This window comes from Anabrus simplex, chromosome 3 (genome assembly GCF_040414725.1).
Source record: "Anabrus simplex isolate iqAnaSimp1 chromosome 3, ASM4041472v1, whole genome shotgun sequence".
In the NCBI taxonomy this organism is placed as follows: domain Eukaryota; kingdom Metazoa; phylum Arthropoda; class Insecta; order Orthoptera; family Tettigoniidae; genus Anabrus; species Anabrus simplex.
The window spans coordinates 382,306,656-382,321,199 of NC_090267.1; the positions used below are offsets into that span (position 1 = coordinate 382,306,656).

The 14,544-nt window shown below is 39.7% G+C and overlaps 1 protein-coding gene across 2 annotated transcripts in view; it reads right to left on the reverse strand.

Annotated features, from left to right (window-relative positions):
* LOC136866399 (pumilio homolog 3) overlaps positions 1 to 13,988 on the reverse strand; it is a 152,819-nt gene extending 138,831 nt beyond the window's left edge. For both annotated transcript variants that reach the window (XM_067143322.2, XM_067143321.2), the window contains exon 1: positions 13,856 to 13,988. The gene's annotated coding sequence lies outside the window, so the exon portion shown is untranslated. The remainder of the gene's footprint in view (positions 1 to 13,855) is intronic.
* Between the last annotated feature and the right edge of the window lie 556 nt (positions 13,989 to 14,544).

The following is a 14,544-nucleotide window of genomic DNA, read 5'->3' on the forward strand; positions in this document are numbered from 1 at the left end:
CTGCAAGCCTTCGGGCCCAGCAGCGGTCGCTTTGAAGGCCAATGACCATCAGGGTTGTTGTGTCATGCGGTTTGGTTTTGGTATACTGTGAGAACATAATTGGTAGAGAATTTGGAGATATAATATAGTCCTGTAATGAAAATTATTTCTAGGTCACTCCAAAGATACTAACTAGGATAGAAATCCAAGGAATAAGCAGGCCACTTAAGCAAAGGAATGTCACTGTAATGTTTCTGAAATGAATGTACTGTTATCGGGGCTTCAAATGCAGCCTCATTATCCTGATAAAGAGACTTGAGGATGCACATCCAGCAACTGTACAAACAACAGCCTTGGAACTTTCTTTTTCTCTACAGCTGAGTATGCTTGTCCTCTGTCGGTCAACTCTATCCATTCAAAGAGAGTGGATATTGCTTTGAGCGATAGGTGCTGTGCACTTTTTGGCTGCCTCAAACCAACAAATGTCAAAAAGCTATACCACACATGTTGCATAGCTCCACCTTCAATCCGATGGCAACTAGCAGCTGAAACTGAGAAACTCAAACAGGAGGTGGACAACTGTCATTCCTCTCTATGGTAATGAAACAGTATAACACCATCTCAGGTCATGGAGGAGTTTCATTAATAACACCCAGGTTGCTCCAGCTACACCAAGCACCAATTCACACTATCTGACTGGAATTGGCCAACAGAATGAACTTCAGTACATACTTCCCAATCTTGCCGTGTCTGAAAGACCCTTACTAGAATAAGAACTGGTATGCCTAAAACCAAGGCTACACTCAAATGATGGGGTTATACACAGAATGCTGATTGTGAATGAGGTACAATTCAAGATATTGAGCATCTATTTCACTGTCCAAAGTGCCCTTGAGAAACTCAGCTTGAAGACTTCATTATAGTCAATGATAAGCTCTTGTGGCTGCTTCACACTGGAGCACTTTCAGAATTTGAGGATACTTGGATACGATCATCATTATTCTGATGAAAGTAACACCTATCACAATAAAGGAATGCATTTGTCCAGTACAATATCACATTCTAACATAAAAGGTCCTGACAAGTGCTAGGATGATTTTTCCCAATGTTTTACGCTCAACTGTTTTTTATTGCTTCAGTCACAACAAAGCAATAGGAACTTCAACTCATATACTATGTAATTCTTCTGCAATACTTGATCGTTTGAAGATAGTATCGCAGTGCTCTCACAAGATGTGCTTTCTTGTTACTGGTCGACAACAACTAATAGTCCATTTCAACACTGCATATAACCATTATAGTGACATCTATTATTTGAGAATGTGGCCAGTACAAATGTTTAAAAAATTCTATCAATCTACACAGATCCCTCTTATCAACTGACTTTCATCTAGGAGACAGTTATGTATATACAGCTGAACCTGACTTATACGTATATCAAGGGGAAGATAAAAAACTACTTGTAACTCAGAATTACTTAGAAATCAGACTTACACAATACATCACATACTTACCAAAAAAACCAATGGAATAAACCTACATGTGTAAATCCTTGCAAATAATAAATACATTAAGACAGAAAATATTATTTTGAACTTGGCCCAGCCTTAAAGAAATCAGATAGTTTGGCTTGCTCCACATTTCTTGCATTAAGAGTATAAATCTCCTTTTGCAAACACAGTAATGAATTCAAAGCATTGTCATTACAACTTTTCGCACTGATGTAACGCCTACACACATAGACTGCACTTAACACTTCACTCAGTTCAGGTGTTTAAGAATTCAAGTCGTTATCTCCATCTCCATCATTGTCAGGTTGTGGTCCATCACCACTGCGTTGTTGGCATACGTCAGCAATAATCTCTTCATCCGGTTGTTGTCGACATACAGCCATATTATCATCGAAATGCACAAAAGTATCGAATTCTACACACTCTGGTAGCGTTAGCTCATTGCCAGACAAAACTTCGTCCCCATAATCATCATTAGAGGCAGCCTCATCTAGTAAGAAAGCAGCTTTGCGGAAACAGTTATTGATTGTGGACGATGACACCTGCTTCCAGGCAGCCGAAATAAGGTCCATTGCTTGTAGCAAATTAATGGAGAGAGGTTCATTTCCTGCATCACTCAGTGTTATTAAATGTTGAACCAGAATTTTTCTATAATGCACTTTGAAATTTGCAATGATGCCCAAATCAAGCGGTTGTAGAACACTGGTACAGTTAAGAGGGAAAAATTCCACTCGGACATTCTCCAGAACGATTTAAGGTTGATGTGCTGCACATCGATCCATAATAAGAAGGATCTTCTTCTGGTTTTTTTTTATTTTAAAGTCCAGTTTTTCAACCACTGTTCCATTGAAAGCATAGTCATCTGAGAATTTCTGTTGGATTCATATTCCGTAGGTTTTGTTTTCGCACCCTTAAAACACCTTTGATTCTTCGATTTTCCTATCACAAGTGGAGGAAGTTTGTCAGATCCATCTGGATTGGTGGCGAGAAGGACTGTTACACGAATTTTACTTTTCTTCCCTCCATGGCATGGGTCACCTTTTTCAGCTAATGTTTTATTAGGAAGGAGATTGTAGAACAGGCCGGTCTCATCACAATTGTAGTTGTTTGGAGGCTAGTAATCGCTTACGATGCCCGGCAAAATCTCTTCTTTCCAGTGTTGCACCATGACATCGTCCACAGTTTTTGAGTCACTGCAAATTGTTCTCCCTGTGATTTCATGATGATCTTTAAATCCTTGCAACCACCTGATGAAGCCTTGAAATCAGCAGTGATACTCATCATTTTAGCTAAATCTATCGCCTTTGCCTTCAGCATGTCGCCACTAATTGGTAGAGCTACGGCCCGCTTATGCTGGAACAATGTGAAAAGTACTTTCTCCAAATCTACGTACCTTCCGTGGTATAAGCAATTCCTAAGTCTGAAGCAATTTCAGTTTTTGTTTGGTGTGGATTAGCGTCCACTTCTCGTATACATTTTTCTTTTTCATCTAGGGTATAACTTTTCCTGTTCGCCATGGCTAATCAAAAGCAACTGAATGACAAAACGACTATTCAACAGTAAACACCAGATACCGGCAACGTGGACATTTTTGTTCCACGAAAGAAATTCTCATATTCAAACAAATTTATTGTATTTTCTTTTGTTTCCGCATCGAAACCGCCCATTTTGCTTATAATGTATCTTAATCTTTGGCTGCAGTGTGAAGGTCAAAAACGACGAAGGTAGAGGAGGAGCGAGATTGAGAGCGAAGAGGAATCGCTCGGTTGGCCTTTGTTAAGCCGCCAGTAAGTGAGGGTCAACAATGTCACTCGGCGAAGCTCTTTGCGTTCTGTTTCAGCAACGAAACCCGACCGCTCTACTTTTGCCTACGCCGCCCAAGTCGAAACGTTGCAAATACAGTAGTTTCTTTTAAAAAAACACGTGCTCATTACGCAAAACTCAGTTATATTTCACTGACACTTAATACGTATAACAGCGAATTACGTATAAACGGATTACATATAAATAAGTTTTAATTAACACGCTTTTAAATTACATTTTGCCAGGACCTAAAGGAAATTACGTACAAATGCGAATTAAGCAGAACAGAGTTACGTATAAAGCAGGTTCAACTGTACCTATACAATGGGTTTACACTGTGTGTGTGCGTGCGTGCGTCTATATATATATATATATATATATATATATATATATATAAGAGGGCTGTATGTCTTTACAACAAATTTACCCCTGTTAATTGATGGCTTCACAAACAGAATGAGCTCACTAGCACTGAATGGAAAAGTGCCCTAAAACTGACAGCAAACGCAGCTCCCATGCAGTCATCCCAGACAGAAGCGGCGCCCACTGTAAGAGATGCATCGAGATCAATACTCTGGTTCACATCTTAGGGTCATGTTCTTTCGACAAATGTTTACAGAATGCTCAACACCACATGATTTAATAGATAAGTAAAATTAAAAATCCACCTTTTCAATACTAATATTAAACTAAATAAGTTATAACATTTAGTTGGAACTAGTTTCGATGCTGGTGAGTGTCATCTTCAGCCAAATATGAGAACAAGCAATCATAAATATACATATCATCATTAAATCAATGCACATATAAACACTCTTAATATAGGACTTATGATTCCCCTAAAAGTATCTGGAGAATAAAACTTCAAATCATCACAATTTCAAAATCTGGAAGTCACGATTAGAACGACACTTAACACAATATCATTCTTTTCACTCAAGTTAGAACTTTGAAAATATTGAGTTTGACTTAGAACTGTAAGATTCTCAAATAAATAAAAAGTCTTGTCATAGGCTAAATGAAATGTTATACGAAGGTCGAACCACATATAGAGTTTCCTGACAGTCACAATTAGAAAGACACTTAATTTTTTTACTCAAGATGGAATCTTGAAAGTCCTGAGTTCTACTTAGAGTAGGAAGATTCTCAATTTAAATAAAAGGTCTTGTCACAATTGATCAGAAGCAAAATTGTCAACTTGTAAACAACAGCTTTTACAAGAACTTTGCCAAACAACAAACTGTGATGCAATATGTGTACAGGAAACTCACAGGGATGTACACCAACCACGTCCTAGAACACCAGGTATGAAATTGGCAGCAGAGAGACCGTATGGACAATATGGTAGTGCAATCTTCATCAAACCCGATCTCCGGATACTCTCCACATCAATTACAGAAGAAAATGGTATAGAATTGATCGCAATGGAATTGAGCAATTCGGTTATAGTTTCAATCTATAAACCTCCTAATGTAACATTCTCCCTCATGCCACCCACCAATCTCAATGATTGGAAAGTATCTTTCTTCATTGGCGACTTCAACAGCTATAGCAGTATTTGGGGCTATGACCAAGACAACGAGAGTGGTGAGAATGTTTTAGAATGGGCTGAGGAACACCATCTGTCTCTTATCCATAACAGCAATCTCCCTTCTTCTTTTAACAGTGGTAGATGGAAGCGGGGCTATAATCCAGACTTAATATTTGTGAGCGAGAAGATAGCACATCAGTGTGTTAAATCTGTATGGGCTCCTATTCTGAATACACAGCATCGCCCAATAATGTGTCAACTGGTAGCTGCCATTAGACCTCAAGAGCTCTAGTTTAAACTGGGAAAGATTCACCAACTTACTGGACGAGAAGATCAAATCACTCAATCCAATTCCAGAAGCATATGAACAGTTCAATAATATTATCAGAGAGTGTTCAAGAGCTACAATCCCTAGAGGATATAGAACAAACTACATACAAGGTCTAACTCAGCTTGGCGATTACTTAGACGACTCAGTAGTGATCCTAATAAAACTTCAACACATTCCAATGTCACAGCAAACCAAATAGCACATCAACTTCTACGAAATGGACAACCATCAATCCATGTCGGCTTCAGAATAAAGGAATTGAGAGGGATTATAAGCAGGAGACAGATACATACACTCACTAAACCACTTACTGTACTTTATCTGAGCTGAACAGAACAATAAATCAGTCTAAGAATGGTAAGGCTGCCGGCCTAGATGAAATATGTGTTGAGCAAATTAAGCAATTTGGATCTGTTGCTAAACAATGGTTACTAGAACTGTACAACAACTATATAAATACCTGCAGGTTACCACGTGTGTGGAGGAAAGCCAGAGTAATCACAATTCTCAAAGCAGGAAAAGACCCAAATGATACAAAAAATTACAGACCTACCTAACTGTTGTGTCAAATGTACAAGATCACAGAACGGATGATCCTGGAAAGATTTACTGTGATCATTGAACCACTTCTTATCCCACAGCAAGCAGGATTCCGAAAAGGGAAAAGTTGTACTTCACAGGTCCTCCATCTGACACAGTATATCGAAGATGGATATGAAAGTCATAAAATTGACTTATCTGTTGCATATGACACAGTTAATCATCGTATACTGTTGCACAAATTATACAACATGACAAAAGATTACAAGACGACTCAAGTCATTTGCATTCTTCTCCAAAATCGTAGGTTCTTCGTTGAATTTCAGGATCAGAATAGTCAATGGAGGAAACAAAAGAATGGTTTGCCATAAGGCAGTGTTCTTGCCCCTATGCTCTTCAATATCTACACGAATGACCAATCTCTTCCAGTTCGCACCAGAAGCTTCATATATGCGGATGATCGAGCTATTGCTACTCAAGCAAACTGCTTTGAGGTTGTAGAAGAAAAGTTATCAGAGGCTCTTTCTGAACTATCCTACTACTACAGAGGAAACCAATTGAAGCCTAACCCATCTAAAACTCAGGTATGTGCCTTCCGTTTAAAGAACAGACAGGCGTCAAGGAAATTGCAGGTAGTATGGGAAGATACTCAACTAGATCACTGCCCAACACCTAAATATCTAGGTATAACATTGGACCGTACTCTTACCTACAAACAACACTGCATGAACATCAAGCAGAAAGTGTTGGCTAGAAACAACATCCTTCGCAAGATGTCTGGAACCAATTGGGGTACACATCCAAAGACGTTGAGAATTACAGCCCTGGCTCTGTGTTATTCCGCTGCAGAGTACGCTTGCCCTGTTTGGTACAGATCAAGTCATGCTAAACAAGTTGACATATCTCTAAATGAAACATGTCGACTTATCACTGGCTGTTTGAGACCAACTCCACGAGATAGAATCTACTGTTTGGCTGGAATCGCCCCGCCAGATATAAGAAGAGAAGTTGCATCCATGAATGAGAGAACTAAAGCACTTGCCTCATGTGCACACCCACTGTATGGATATGAACCTGCCCACCAAAGATTGAGGTCTAGGAGGAGTTTCCTGAATACAACCGAAGATGTAAACGAATCTGCTCAATCCACACGGTTGAGATTATGGAGAACTAGAAATCCTCAACTTGCTGGTTGGATGCTAACAATTGAGAATCTCCCTCCAGGACACGAGGAACATTGGTCTACGTGGAAATCGTTGAACAGGCTTCGCACTGGGGTTGGTAGATCAAGAATCAATATGGTAAAGTGGGGCTTTCCTGGCACATCCAGGCAATGTGAATGTGGTGAAGACCAAACCACAGCTGTTTTCATGAACTGTAGTAAGTGTCCTTTAAGTTGCACAATAGAGGACTTGATGGCTGCAACACCTAATGCCCGTGATTTGGCAAAATTCTGGGCAGACACTATTTGATATGTATGTCATTCAGTACCATTATGCTATGTAAAAATGTATGCTTCTGATACAAACAAATAAATTGGGGTAATCACATAAATATGATTGTAAATAAAGGGTACAGATCTCTGCACATGGTTATGAGGGTATTTAGGGGTTGTAGTAGGGATGTAAAGGAGAGGGCATGTAAGACCCCAATTAGAGTATGGTTCCAGTGTATGGGACCCTCACCAAGAATACTTGATTCAAGAACTGGAGAATATCCAAAGAAAGCAGCTCGATTTGTTCTGGGTGATTTCCGACAAAAGAGTAGTGTTACAAAAATGTTGCAAAGTTTGGGCTGGAAAGACTTGGGAGAAAGGAGACGAGCTGCTCGACTAATTTACCCTACGGGAATCAACATCTACTGTATAAGTGCTTTGTTCCGAGCTGTCAGTGGAGAGATGGCGTCGAATGACATCAGTAGACGAATAAGTTTGAGTGGTGTCTTTAAAAGTATGAAAGATCACAATATGAAGATAAAGTTGGAATTCAAGAGGACAAATTGGGGCAAATATTCGTTTATAGGAAGGGGAGTTAGGGATTGGAATAACTTACCAAAGGAGATGTTCAATAAATTTCCAATTTCTTTGCAGTCATTTAAGAAAAGGCTAGGAAAACAACAGATACAGAATCTGCCTCCTGGGTGACTGCCCTAAATGCAGATCAGTAGTGAATGATTGATTGATATGCATATTCAATGAATTCCCTGTATCTAAAATCTTGATCATTCTTCATTTGGCAGGTCGTTATTTTTCAATCATTCCAAATGATTCCAAACTGCAGCCCACCTACCGAAGCGTCACCTTTGTGTGACACACTCAGGCCTTCATAGCTGTATAGGGTATAAAACTAGCTACAGCTCTTATCAGGTTACAGCTTCCTGTGTAAGTGAATAATTTTCCATTGATAATTGTCTAATCCCTCATGGATTGCTGTTTTTTGTAGTCTGTAATTGATAATAATTTCAGAAGTGGCATTTGGGGAGACCTCAATGCGCAGGTTGGAAATGACAGAATTGGTAAAGAAGTGATTGGTCCATTTGGATATTTTTTTTTTTTAAAGTGAGGCAGATAAGATGATTGATTTTTGTGAGAGAAAGGGAATGATTGAGGGTAACACTTGGTTTAGAAAGAAGAATAGTAGAAAGATCACTAGATATGGCTGGGGTGAAGGAAGGACAAAAACAATTAATGATTATTTTTTGGACGAGAAAATAAATCGTAAACAGTTAATGGATGTAACAGCACTACCAGGTGAGGCATTTGATGGACACCACAGAGTAGAGGTGGCAAAATTGGAAATAGGTAAAACTGTGACAGTAAAACAAATAAGACATATGGAAATTAAAAGATAAAAGAACTCAGGAGACATTTCAGGAGGAATTAAAACAGCACACTCCTATATCGGAAATAAAAAGTGTAGAAGAGGAATGGACCAAATTTAAAAACATGTCTGTAGGTTGTGCAGACAAGATTTGTGGCAGAATTTCGGGGAGTGTGAAGAAAAAGGAGACTATTAGGTGGAATGAAAAGGTGAAGGAGATTGTTAAACAAAAGAAGAAAGCATGCCAAGAATGGAATAGAGATAGGAAAGAAGGAAGTAAGATTAAGTATCAGGAAATTAAACGTAAGTATAAAAAAGGTGGTAAATGAGGAAAAGAAAAAATGTTAAAGAGAGTTAAAAGGATGTAAATGGTGTAAAAAGGATGTTGTATGGATTAATAAAAAATAGGAGAAAAGAAAAAACTACATAAAACAATTGAAGGAAGAGTGGAAATGTAATAACGGAGCTGGAGAAGATAAAGAATAGGTGGAAAGATTATTTTGATAAAATCCTGAATGTGAGAAATGATACGGAAGAGAGTGTAGTGGTAAATCTGAATGATCCAGAAATGCAAGAAGAAGAGCGGTATGGATTTCGACAGGGTCAACGATACACGCTACATCCACCATGAGATTACTGACGGAAAAGCAGTGGGAATACTGGTTCAGAGGAAAGAAACCGACTGACAACCCTCGTTATCACTGCGGTGGGCCACGTTTTGGGATTAGATGGTGCCACCTGGTGATGCATTCACCATCTCGACTTAATTTCCAGGGTTTTCTGCACCTTTTCTCTATTAATACTATGGTATGCTTTCTGTAGATCAGGTAGATTATCACCAGTATTTCTAACAACATACTTATAGAATGGGGGTACGTATATTTCGCTATCTTTGTGTAAATGTAATAAATGGAGAGGACTTTGGCATTATTCTGCCCAACCACCAAAATCATTCTCTCTCGTACGAAGCGAATGAGTGACTTTTTAGTCCTGAAAGCGTTGGTGAGATTTTGGAGCAAAGTAGACATCGACGGTTAAGGCGCTGGCTTTCTGAGTCCAAGTCGACAGGTTCGATCCTAACTCAGTCCAGTGATAATTTGGTGCTCAAATATGTTAGTCTCGTGTCGGAAATATGCAGGCATGCAAAAGAACTCCCATGGACAAAATTTCGGCACCTCGGCGTCTCCGTAAACCGTAAAAGTAGTTAGTGGGACATTATTATTATCATCATCGTCATTGCCATAGCTGTTTTCTAAGCATGATTACAAGTGGAAATATGACACTCGGTTGTGGTTTCAGTCTATTATGGAGTTTTTTATTTATCTTTTTTGTGAAACAATTGATTTGCTCTAAGATTTTAAGTTGTAAAATGACTTCCTTTAATGGAAAGTGAGAGTGGTAAATTATATGATTGAAGAGAACTGTAAAAATCTTTACAATAATATTTTGTTTGTTTACAATTTGGTTTACGTTGCACCGACATAGATAGGTCTTGTGGCGACAATGGAATTGGAAAGGGCTAGGAGTGGGAAGGAAACGGCCGTGGCCTTAATTAGGGTACAGGCCCAGCATTTGCCTGGTGTAAAAATGGGGAAAAAACGGAAAGCCATCTTCAGGGCTACCGACGGTAGAATTTGAACCCAGTATCTCCCGAATGCAAGCTCACAGCTACGCGACCCAAATCCCGTAACCACTCGCTCGGTATCATGCACATCAGTGGCATTACAAGAAAGGGAAGTAAATACATCAGATTAACCGCTGGACACTGAGTAATCATGGCCATGAGAAGCCAATTTTATACCCGTCAATATAATAAGCACTGTAAGAAACATGTTAAGAAATCAACATTACTTCCTGATCATAATTAAGAGTAACAGTGTATCAAACTATTGGTTATGAAACAAAATTGTCTTAGTTGACCTACTTCTTTTTTAAAATGTTTTAATTTATTTATTAACAAATACATCGCAAATGGGAAATACCCCAGTGCCAATGGTCACCTAGAGTAGTGTAATAGACTAATAAAGTAAAGTTAACATAATTACCCAACAACAACAAACAAACGTTGCTTTACATCGCACTGACGGAGATAGGTCATATGGCGACTATGGGATAGAAAAGGCCTAGGAATGGGAAGGAAGTGGCCGTGGCCTTAACTAAGGCCTGGTGTGAAAATGGGAAACCACGGAAAACCATCTTCAGCGCTGCCGACAGTGGGGCTTTAACCCACTATCTCCCGGATGCAAGATCACAGCTGCGCACCCCAAACTGCACGGCCAACTCGCCCGATAAACCTACTTCTAACATTGGGATCATACATGTATGATCTGCCAACACGATGTATACACAGGCCTATGTTCATATACTCTTTCACTGGATTTTCTGGATATTCGCTTTCAAAGACATTGCCATTCAGTGAAAGAAAAATGTGTTCCCTTATATTTCCCAAAACATTAATTTCGGTCTTCGTGGTAAAGTCCAAAGAATCTCATTCACGCCAACAGGGAAAGAAACCGCGAAGTCAGTGCAAGTAGGTCAATTCATATGATGATAAGTGTCACACAAACCATTATTTTATTCACACGAAAATGAATTTCAAAAACACATACCTGTGAAATGATACGCCATTGCCCTTTATGAACCTCCCTGTGCAGCCATAAGCTGCCCAGGAGACTGACATTTTCTTTGAGAGAAGTATAATACACTAGTGTCCAAAAGTTAAGCATAATCACTAAACGAGGACATATTGCCGGATAGGAATGCCAGACGGATTGCTGAATGAACGGAAGGTGAATCACACACCATATGTCACACAACTTGTCCAAAAAAACAGTGTCAGAAAGGTTCTGATAGCTAAAGTACACCTTTGACAACAACTAACAAAACTTGGCAATGTCTTCCACAACAAAATATGCTGTTAATACGGTGTATGGTTACCCCTAACGGCCACACATGCTTCGCAGCGACGTGGCATCTCTATCAGATGGTCCAAGAGCTCTTGTGGCAGTCAATCCCATTCCTCCGAAAGGGCAATGCGAAGGTCTTGGAGGGACCTTGGTGGAGGCTGACGGGATGCAATTCGCCTCCCCAATGCATCCCAGGCATATTCTATAGGATTCAGATCTACTGACCTCGCTGGCAAGTCCATGCAATGAATGTCTTCCCCAGCCAGAAATTCATCCACCAGAGCAGTGCAGTGCGGTCGGGCATTATCGTCCATTAAGAGTAAGTCTGGACCAACCGCACCTCTGAAGAGTCAAACATGTGGTCTCAGTACCTTATCCCTGTATCTCTGAGCGTTAACAGTGTTCCTCGGACCAACCATGAAGATGTGCAGGTCCGTACGGCCATTCAACATGATGCCGCCCCACACCATGACACCACCCCCACCACCACCATGCTGGTCCCGTTCCACGATGTTCCTGTGGTTGTATCGGCTACCCGGTTCTCTCCAGATTAATGTGCGACGGGAATCGTTCTGCAAACTGAAGTGGGATTCATCTGTGAATAGCACACGCCTCCATTTATTCATGGTCCAGTTTTGATGTTAACGGCTGCACAGTAAACGGGTCTTTGTGCTGGAGTGAGTGGGACGAACACTGCTGGACGTCGGGCAAACAGCCCTGCTGTTCTGAGCCTCCGGTACACAGTTTGCCAGGAAACGGCTACCCCTGAGACGGCTGCAAGCTCCGCCGACAATTGTCTTGCAGGTGTACTCCGATTTCGTCAAGCGGTTAAGGCCAGATATCAGTCCTGCTGTGGGGTGGTTACCCTTGGTCGACCTAATACATCTCCTGTGTCTCGAAATCATCTCCAAAGCATGGAAATGACACTCTGTGGCTCATTCAAGGATACAGAGACTTTGGTCTGTGTCTGGCCTGCTTCTAGGCGGCCGAGTATTCTACCCTGAAAAACGGAGTCCAAATGGCGTTGTTGTGCCATTATGTTGTCACGTTCACCACGAGGCTACACTCCGCACACTATAACAGGGCTAACACGACTGAGGGAATATGGGGCGTAGTCACTGGCTGGGTTTACCTTGCGGTTACACTGCTAGTCAAAGCAGGCAACACTCCTTTCCTATACAGAGCAAACACGTAAGGTTGGTAGGTGTATATGTTGTGTGATTTGCGGCCTGTTTCCTGTTGCCCTGCTTACTCATAACTTATGGTTAACTTTTGGACACTAGTGTACTTCAATTTATCGAGAAACTCCAGTAGTGATAATGCCAAACAATTCACCTTTTGCCAAACAGCGTGCTTGTTCAACTTCGCATGCTGCAGCGCCAATGCTACCTCTAGTGTATTATTTACTAACTCTACGGGTACAAGCAAGAAATGAGAGTAAAATTCAGGCCAGTGAGATGAAGTTTCTTAGGAGTACTGTACGATAAGGAAGACAAGGAGAGACAGAGTAAGAAATGTTGAGGTCAGAAATGAGATAGGAGTAGAAAAACTGTCTGAGAGGATGGAGAAGAATAAAATGAGGTGGCCTGGATATTTTATGAGGATGGAGGAGGAAAAGATACCAAAACAGATGTTGGAGACTAAGATAGACAGAAAGAGGGCAAGAGGGAGGCCCAGAGCAAGATGGATGTACTCTGTCAAGAACAGTATAAGGAAAAGAAGATTGGACTGCACTACAATTACTGAAAAGGAGTGGTGAAAGAAGAGGTAAGGATGGAGAAGTGCCATCAACACCCTGACCTGGTAGGAACTGGACAAGGGGAAATGAAAATGAATGAATTAACTTAGTACAGTTTACAAGGGTTACGCTTCGTTAGGTGGGCCGCAGTTGGGAATCATTCGGAATGACTGAAAAGTAATGGCCCATCAAACGAAAAGTTACCAAAAAGAAGTATGATAATTGGTGGTTTAAAGTGACAAACATGGACTAACTAGGCTATCCAACACGATATGGTAAGTTTTAGTTGCATCCACTAAAATATGCTATATAAACTATGAACCCTGATGTGGTCTACAATAAACTACTGTCAAGCTGATAATTTCTAAAATACATACAACTGTTAGCAGTTAAAGTGTATAAAATAAATATCATCAAACACATACGAATAGTAGTTAGTGATTAAGAGAAAAACAGAGGACTATAGCTAAAGAGGAGCATTAAAGACCTGATGCAACTAACTTAATGAGCAATAACCAATAACAAAGCAGAAACACAGTTTCGGAACTATTAAAAGTACAACTACTGTCTCTTTGATTAATGAGTTCAGTGCCCATATTAGTCAGCAAAAAATAAAATACTGTATAAATATGTTTAGAAGTAATCTATCAGAAACATAACCTGCAAGTCAATTACAAACAAAAATCAATCATCTTACTTTAAAGTGGTAAGATGAACATTCGACTAATTGAAGCACAATATGTGTCACTACAAAGATGTAATGTTCTGCGAAAAATATAAATAGGAATGTAAACCCTATTCATCTAACGTCATACACGTGTCTTCCATCAACACCATAAACAAAACAACAGTGATTGAAGAATCGCTGCCAATCGCGTTGCTACAAATAAAAGTAAATAATAAACGCCGTAGCCAACTTAACAAATAATGTACGACGATACGAAATATTCATATTGTACGACTTTACTGATAACTGCATTTGCTGATAATTTCCAATAACTGAAGACTACAAATTCTATTTGACTTGAAGCAAATTAGGCGCCAATTTCACAGTTTTGAGGAAATTGAGCTTTTGTCATGGGATAAAATCCATCTTGTTGAATTAATTTTAAATTCCAGATTAGAAATATCTTCGTATATACACTTGATAAGTAAAAGTATCATAATTACATACATAAACTAGGGTTTTGTAAAATTGAAGGCATAAAATTTGCCCTGTATTAAGTTTCATTATCTGTAACATAATCATCAACAAAGTTCTTCAGTGGGCGCACCAAAAGTTATCGCGATAGTGGGCGCGCGGCCTACGATTGTAGCCCACGTAAAATAATATTTCCATTGTTGTTACACAAAAGTAAACTTTTCTTTGCAATCCCTTATTTTAAA